At 39.6% G+C, this 8,320-nt stretch overlaps 1 pseudogene; it reads left to right on the top strand.

Annotated features, from left to right (window-relative positions):
• The first annotated feature begins 2,117 nt into the window (after positions 1-2,117).
• LOC119542946 lies at positions 2,118-2,945 on the top strand (annotated as a pseudogene).
• The last annotated feature ends 5,375 nt before the right edge of the window (positions 2,946-8,320 follow it).

The following is an 8,320-nucleotide window of genomic DNA, read 5'->3' as shown; positions in this document are numbered from 1 at the left end:
CTGGTGTCTGGTCTCCGTCTATCTATGGTTGGAGTTTGGATCAGCAGAATGAGTTTCCGATAAGGGCTGCCACTGCAGTTCTCCCTTCTCCTTCCCGGAGCTGACAGCCCCTCCTCCCACAGGACTGAGCCTGGCAGGGATGGGCGCGGGTCCCCTGGCCGCAAAAACTTACAGATTTCGCTGATCTCAGCAGTTCGACGTTTTCATGAGTGTTGTATGAAGTATGCCCAAAGTCAGATTGCTCTGTGGTGTCCAGTCCACGCAGTTCCTGGCTTTTTACCTCCTTTCCTGGAGGAGTAACTAAAACATACAGCTCACCAGTCTGCCATCTTGCCCCGCCTCTCCCTGGGCTTCATTTCTTAGCTTAGCATCACCAAATGTCCTTTTGTCTGCACTTCCAAGCGTCTGGGTCTGTGTCGGCTCTCAGCTCTCTTAAGGGCTCCAGTGATCTAAGTAAGACCCACCCTGAATGGGTGGGGTCACACCTCCATGGAAATAATCTAATCAGAAGGTTTCACCCACAATAAGTCCACATCCACAAGACTGGATTAAAAGAACATGGCCTTTCCTGGGGTACCTAACAGATGCAACTTGGAAGAACACAGAGAGGACATCTGAGGTATGCTTATATTCTATTTCTTCGCCTTTGTGGTGGTTACAAGGATATTCACATTGTTATTGTCCTTTAAGCTGCACATTTGTTTTTTTGTTGTTTGTTTGTTTGTTTGTTTGTTTTGGCTTAACAAAGGAATTTATTGGCTGACAGTTTCAGAGACTAAGGGGTTGCTTCCTCCCAGGGTAGGAATTTTCTGGCTGACAGGCAAACTTTGGAGTCTCTTGGCTTTTCCATCACGTGATTGTGCACATAGCAATGTCCTCTCTTTTCTCCTCCAGGTTCCATTGACTTCTGGCTTCTGAAGGCTCCCTGTGGCTTCTTTCTCCATCTGACTTACACTCAACTTACAAAGGACTCCAGTAATCGACATTAAAGCCGAATGTGATTTAGTTAGGCAACACCTTAACTGAAGTAACATCTTGAAGGGATCCTATTTACAATGGGTCCAAACACACTAGAATGTAGACCATGACTGAAATTACGTTGAAACTAGGGTACACAATTCAATCAAACCCAGTCTACCCTCTGGACTCCCAAAAAGACACGTTTTTCCCACACACAGAATACTTAATTCCATCACAGCATCCCAAAATCCTTAAGTCATTTAGGTAACAATGCTAAGTACATAGTCCAAGGGTTTATACAGTGGCCATGTTCTCCCCAAACACTGGGGTGAAGACCCCACACTCTATGAAAACTGAGAAGGAGCAACTAAAGACGGATGCAGGAAACCAGAAGCACCTGGTATCACCAAAGCTACAAAAAAAAAAAAAAAAAAAAAAAGTCAATTGGTAGGATCAGATCAATTCTGTCATATGCTGTTAGGAAGTGTAATAAGATGAGAACTGAAAAGTGACTATTACGTTTGGCAACTTTGAGATAATGGGTGTCTGGCATGAGCAGTTTTTCTGAAGCAATGGAGGTAGAAACTAAATTGGACAAGGAAAAGGCACAAATGAAGACACAAGAGAATAAAACTTGTATGGTTCAAAACACGTGGGGTTTTCTCTTCTACAAAAATGAAAGCATTATGCACACTTTGATGTTGTTTTTTTTTTTTCTCACATTTCTCACTCAAGAGTTCCCGATGGAAATTCCTCCAAGTCATCTGATAAATTTCTAATTCATTTATTTTAATGGCCCCATAATATTCTATGGTAAATATTCATACTTTTTTCAACCATTCCACACCCCACCCCACTTTCATGCACATTCAGTTTGCTTCCAGTTCTGGGTCACCACAAACAATGCAGTGATAAATTATCCTTGGATATTTGCTTTCATTTCCATGAGGCAGATATTCAGGGGGGAAAGTGCTAGGTGAATGTCTCTTACCACATTGCTTTCAAAAAAGACTCTTCGCACGTCTCACAATGACGATTAAAAGAACATCCTGATCTCATGCTGGTCTCTGGCTGCGGGCGCTGCGCGCGCAGCAGGGCGAGAGGCCTTTAAGCATCGCTGGGACACGTGCGTGAGGCGCCGGAGGCCCGGATGGCGCATGCGCGCAGCGCGGGCTGACGGGGACGCCAGCGGCACGTCAGGATTCCTAGGGGCCCGGATTTGCACACATGTTCATCACAAAACTCTTGGCAACTTGGTGTTTTAACTGGGTGAAGGGCCCCTGAATGCGTTCGCCTGCCTATCGCAGCACCTGCCCGGTCTGAACTCGGTCGCTTCTTTGATAACCTGAGTCGAGGCTGTAGAGGCAGCTGGCCCACTTTTACCTGTCCCGGTGACGCTGAAGGAAACTCTGAAACCCGGCCGCGAGGATTCTGCTGATGATGGGGGGCTGGGGAAGCTTCTGGTCTCCTCTGACGAGAAGGTTCTCTTACAGATCTAGTTTGAGCCAGCCAGCAAGGGTTTCTCCTACTAGAGCAAATATGTGTTGCTGAACCCCAGAACAGGGAGCCAGTCGCCACAGGAGTGCCGGGGGAGCACAGATCCGGAGACAGGGCAACGAGCATAGATATGAAAGCAGCAGCGGTGGTGTCCCAGCCCCAGAGAAAGTGCTCTTTCCCGTGGACCGGTTGTCCTTGAAGTGGGAGCCTGTTTACGCGGTCGCAGCGGGACCCCCATCCTCGGAAACACCTGCTTCCTGAACTCAACCATCCAGTGTCTGACCTGCGTGCCGCCTCTAGCCAACTACCTGCTGTCCAAGGAGATGCCCGCCACTGTGAGTGGGGCTCTGTGGCGTTGGGTTGGCTCTGGGCCCCCAAACTGGCCAATGTCCAAGGAATGCAGAGCCGTGCAATCGTGGCGCAGCTGTTCTCAGTCTGGGACAAAGTTTGGGGTGAGGTTCACGCACGTGGTGACCCCCAAAGCCTAAATTTGAATTGTGTGTACTGCCAGACTGGGTTATGAAACCCAATCAATCAGGTAGAGTCATGGTCTTAAGGCTTTTTTGATAATAAGTACCCCCAAAGAGTAAAAATGTTTTCAAAAAAACATCTCCAAAATACATGTAGTCTGCTATTTATAATCTTTATACACATATCATTGTACCAGCATTTTATGTACATTATAACAGATACTTCAAAGTAGAAATTTAAAATGGGTGAAATTAAGATGAAATTAAGTACAACTTACCGAAACCGAAGAAAATAGAGAGGCTAAATAGTCTTTTAATGATTAAAGAAAGTGTGAAGCTGTGATTAAAAATCTTCTCATGAAGAAAATACCAGGTTGAGATGATTTTACAGTGACTAGTATGAAACTTTTAAGGAACAAGTCATTCTGACCCTTCTCATACTCTCCTAAAGACTAGAAAAAGAAAGAATACTCCCTAACGCAGTCTGTGAGGTTTATATAACTTGGATAACAAAATTAAACAAGGACAGTATGGGAAAGAAGCCAGTGTTATTCGTGACTAGAGATGTGAAAGTGCTTGATGAAGTACTAGCAAATTGAATTCAAGTCTTAAAACACTAGGACCAAGTTGTGTTCATCCTAGGAATGTGAGGATATGCTAAGATTAGGAAATCTCTAGATGTCCTTTTCAGAGAGAGCATAGCACAGGAGTTAAAATGCACAGATTCTAGAGCTGGGCCTTCTGGGGTTGCCCTGGTTCTGCCATGCAATAGCTGTGAGTCCTTAACCTCTTCCTGCATTCTTTTCCTCACCTGTGAAATAGGAATACTCTCTTCCTCGTGGGATTGTCCTGAGGCCAAAATGAAATACATAAAGAGCTTAGAAGAGTACTTGGCACACATTAATTAATTAAGCCTTAATTAATTACTTTTATATTAGCATATTAAAGGAGAAAGGTCATCTAAAAAGTAGATGCTGAAAAGGAAAACCATGACAAAATACTCTTAGCAAAGTAGAAATAGAAGGGAGTTTCCTTAACTTGAGAAAGGGTATCTATTAAAAAAAACTATAAGAGCATCATTCTAATTAGGGAAATATCAAGGGTATCTTCCCTAAAATCAGGAGTGAGACAAGGATGGCCACTGTCAGCACTTCTGCTCACTTCTGTGCTGCCCCTAGCCACAGCCGGGAGGTACAGGAGAAAAGGGAGGTGGTAACACTGTTACGGTTCGCAAACAATATGTCTGTCTGCACAGGAAACCAAAAGAACAGTTAGACGAATTACCAGAAACTTGGCAAGGGGAATTTGGCAGCATGACTAGATATGACATCAGTATACGAAAGTCAGTTGAAGTTCTCTACACCAATAATAAGCAACTGTTTAATAATTTGCTATTATAGAAAAATTACAGCAGCAATGAAAAGGATAAAGGAACTAGATGTAAATTTATCAAGATTTGCAAGACATGTATGCCAAAAACCTTTATTGAAAGACGTTAAATGATACCTGCATAAATGGAGAGAGAGCATCTGTTCACAGAAGGAAGGCTCAATATCATAAAAATGTTGATTCTTCCCAAATTAATGTGTAGGTTTAATGTAGCTCCAGTTAAAAAAAAAAAATCCCAAAAGGGTTTTTAGTGGACCATAATCTAAAATGTATATGGAAAGGGAACCCAAAGAACCAAAAATAGCCAAGAAACTTCTAAAGAAGAAGAATGAGAAGTATACATAATTCCTGTAAGATCATAGAAATTAAGACATAATAGTATTGGGTCAGGGGAAGATATTCAGACCAATGGAATGGAATAGAGCCCAAAAACAGACCTGCATATATTTGGAAATGGGATGTTACATAGTAATTTTTTGCAAATATGTGGACCTGCAGTTCCAAATAAATAGAGCTGAAAAAAATTTTTTCCATACAGAAAAAAATGAACCAGGACTCCCTTTTCACAGCAAATACAAACGTGAACTTCAATAGCTGTATGATGATACTGTGAACAATTGTACACTTTGGATGATTGTATGGTATGCGAATAATTTCAATAAAATTGCATTTTAAAAAAGAGAACATGTTCCCTCACATTCCCACAAGCAATGTAGTTCTTTTCAATTTTTGCCAGTCTGATGGGAATAAAGTGTTACCTCAATGATGCCAGTACAATTTGTATTTCCCTAATTGCTTGTAGACTGTAACATTTTCATCTATTCCCTGTGCATTTGGATTTGCTATTCTAAATATTTTTGCATTCGAGTCATTTCTCCGTTTTTCTATTGGGTCATGTCTTTTGTTCGGTTTTGTTTGTCAATATATAAGAAGCCTTTTGTTTATGCTATCTTTTGAAAACAAAGTTTTAATTTTATGTATCAAATATGACTATTTTATCTGGTATAGTTTACATGCAGTCTTGATTAAAATAACTACAATATACCTATATTAATTTAAAAGTCTGTTTAGGGTTATATAGGTAAGGGAAAAATATGAGAGGAGACCTATTGAATTGAATGATGTGAAGAGAAAAAGAGGAGGGAAAGGAAAGTCAAGAAAATTTTTTTCTAATAACTACACTAAGAAAAAATATCTGTATGAGCACTTTGATACATCCATATACATTTTATTCATATCTAGGTTTAAAGTAAAGAAATTGAATCAGTCATCAAAAACCTACCAAAAAAGAAAATCCCAGGACCGGATGGCTTCCAGGTAAATTTTACCAAGCATTCCAAGCAGGATTAATACCATTCCTGCTCAAACTCTTCCAAATGAATATAGATGCAAAGATACTCAACAAAATGCTTGCAGATAGAATCCAATAGCACATTAAAAGAATTATACACTATGAAGAAGTGGGTTTTATTGCAGATATGCAAGGGTTCCACACAGAAAAATCAATTAATGCAGTACACCCTATTAACAAATTAAAAGAGAAAAACCATATGATCATCTTGATTGATGCAGAAAAGGCCTTTGACAAAATTCAGCATCCTTTCATGATAAAAAAAACACTTCAAAAGGTAGGAATCAAAGGAAACTTCCTTAACATGATTAAGGGCATGTATGAAAAACCTACAGCTAACATCATACTCAATGGTGAGAGACTGAAAGCTTTCCCTGTAAGATTGGGAACAAGACAAGGATGCTACTGTCACCACTGCTGTTCAACATTGTACTAGAGGTTCTAGCTAGAGCAATTAGGCAAGTAAAAGAAATAAAAGGCATCCAAATTGGAAAGGAAGAAGTAAAACTCACTATTTGTAGATGATATGATCCCACGTTTAGAAAATCTGGAAAAAAACAACAAAGCTACTTCAGCTAATAAGTGAGTTCTGCAGAGTGGTGGGATACAATATTAACATGCAAAAATCAATGGTGTTTCAGTACACTAATAATGAGCTATCCAAATATATAGAAATAAGCTTAACCAAGGATTTAAAGAACTTGTACACAGAAGACTACAAAACATTGTTTAAAGAAATCAAAGAAGACCTGAATAAATGGTAAGACATTCCAAGTATGTGGATTGGAAGGCTAAATGCCGTTAAGATATCAATCGTGCCCAAATTGATCTACAGATTCAATGCAGTATCAATCAAAATTCCAGCAGCCTACTCTACAGAACTGGAAAAGATAATTATCAGTTTTATTTGGAAGGGTAAGGGGCCTTGAATAGCCAAAAACATGTTGAAAAAGAAGGATGAAGTGGGAGGTATCACACTACCTGACCTTAAAGTACATTATAAAGCCACAGTGGTCAAAACAGCATGGTACTGGCATAAATATAAACATATTGATCAATGGAATCGAATTGAGAGTTCAGAAGTAGACCCTCAGATCTATGGTCAATTGATTTTTTATAAGGTTCCCAAGTCCACTCACTGGGACAGAACAGTCTCTTCAATAAATGGTGTTGGGAGAACTGGATATCCATAAACAAAAGAATGAAAGAGGACCCCTTATCTCACACCCTATTCAAAAATTAACTCAGAATGGATCAAAGACCTAAATATAAGAACCAGTACCATAAAACCCCCAGAAGAAAAGGTAGGGAACTTCTTCAAGATCTAGTCATAGGTGCTAGTTTCTTAGACTACACCCAAAGCACAAGAAATGAAAGGAAAAAAAAAATAGATAAATAGAAACTCCTCAAAGTCAAATAGTACAGTGCTTCAAAAGACTGTCAAAAGGGTGAAAAAGCAACTGACTCAATGGGAGGAAATATTTGGAAACCACATACCTGAAAAGGGTTTTATATCTAGAATATATAAAGAAATTCTACATCTCAACAATAAAAAGACAACCTAATTAAAATACAGGCAAAAGACATAGACATTTATCCAAAGAGGAAATGCAGATGGCTAAAAAGCATATGAAAAGATGCTCAGCTTCACTAGCTGCCAGGGAAATGCAAATCAAAACCACAATGAGGTACCATCTCACATCTACTAGAACGGCAGCTATTAAACAAACAGGAAACCACAAGTGTTGGAGAGGATGTGGAGAAATTGGAACAGTTATTTACTGCTGGCGGGAATGTAAAATGGTGTAGACCCTGTAGAGGACAGTTTGACAATTCCTCAGGAAGCTAAGTGTAGTGTTGCCTTATGACCCAGCAGTCCCACTTTTCGAGATACACCTGGAAGATCTCAAAGTGGGGGTGCAAACAGACATTTGAACACCAGTTTTCTTAGTGGCATTACTCACAATTGCCAAAAGATGGACACAAACCAAGTGTCCGTCAACAGATGAATGAATAAACAAAATATGGTATATACATACAATGGAATATTATTCAACACTAAGAAGGAATGAAGTCCTGAAGGATGCGACAACTTGGATGAACCTTGAGGACATTATGTTAAGTGAAATAAGTCAGACACAAAAGGACAAATAGTGTATGATCTCACTGATATAAACTAATTATAATAATGTAAACTCATAGACATAAAATATAGAACATAGATTACCAGGGTATAGAATGATGCTAAAGAATTAAGCAGTTGTTTAATGTATGCAGAATGTTTAACTAGGTTGAACTTAAACATTTGGAAATGGATAGAGGTCATGGTAGCACATTATTTGTGAGAATACTTAAGAGTGCTGAATAGTGTGTGAATGTGGTGGAAGGAGGAAGTTTAGAGTCATGTATGCCACCAGAAGGAAAGCTGGAGGTTAAAACATGGGAATGCATAATACAGTGAACCTTGTGGTGGACAATGTATATTATTAACTGTACCAATATTAAAAAGAGCAAATGTACATGCAACACTATTACAAGGAGTTAATAACAGAGGGGTATATGGGAAAAATGTACCTATTAAAACTATAATTAACAGTAATATTTTAATACCCTTTCATCAACAGTAACAAATGTACCACACCAATACTAAGGG

Source organism: Choloepus didactylus, chromosome 8, assembly GCF_015220235.1.
Source record: "Choloepus didactylus isolate mChoDid1 chromosome 8, mChoDid1.pri, whole genome shotgun sequence".
Classification (NCBI taxonomy): domain Eukaryota; kingdom Metazoa; phylum Chordata; class Mammalia; order Pilosa; family Megalonychidae; genus Choloepus; species Choloepus didactylus.
This window is presented reverse-complemented; position numbering and strand designations above follow the sequence as displayed.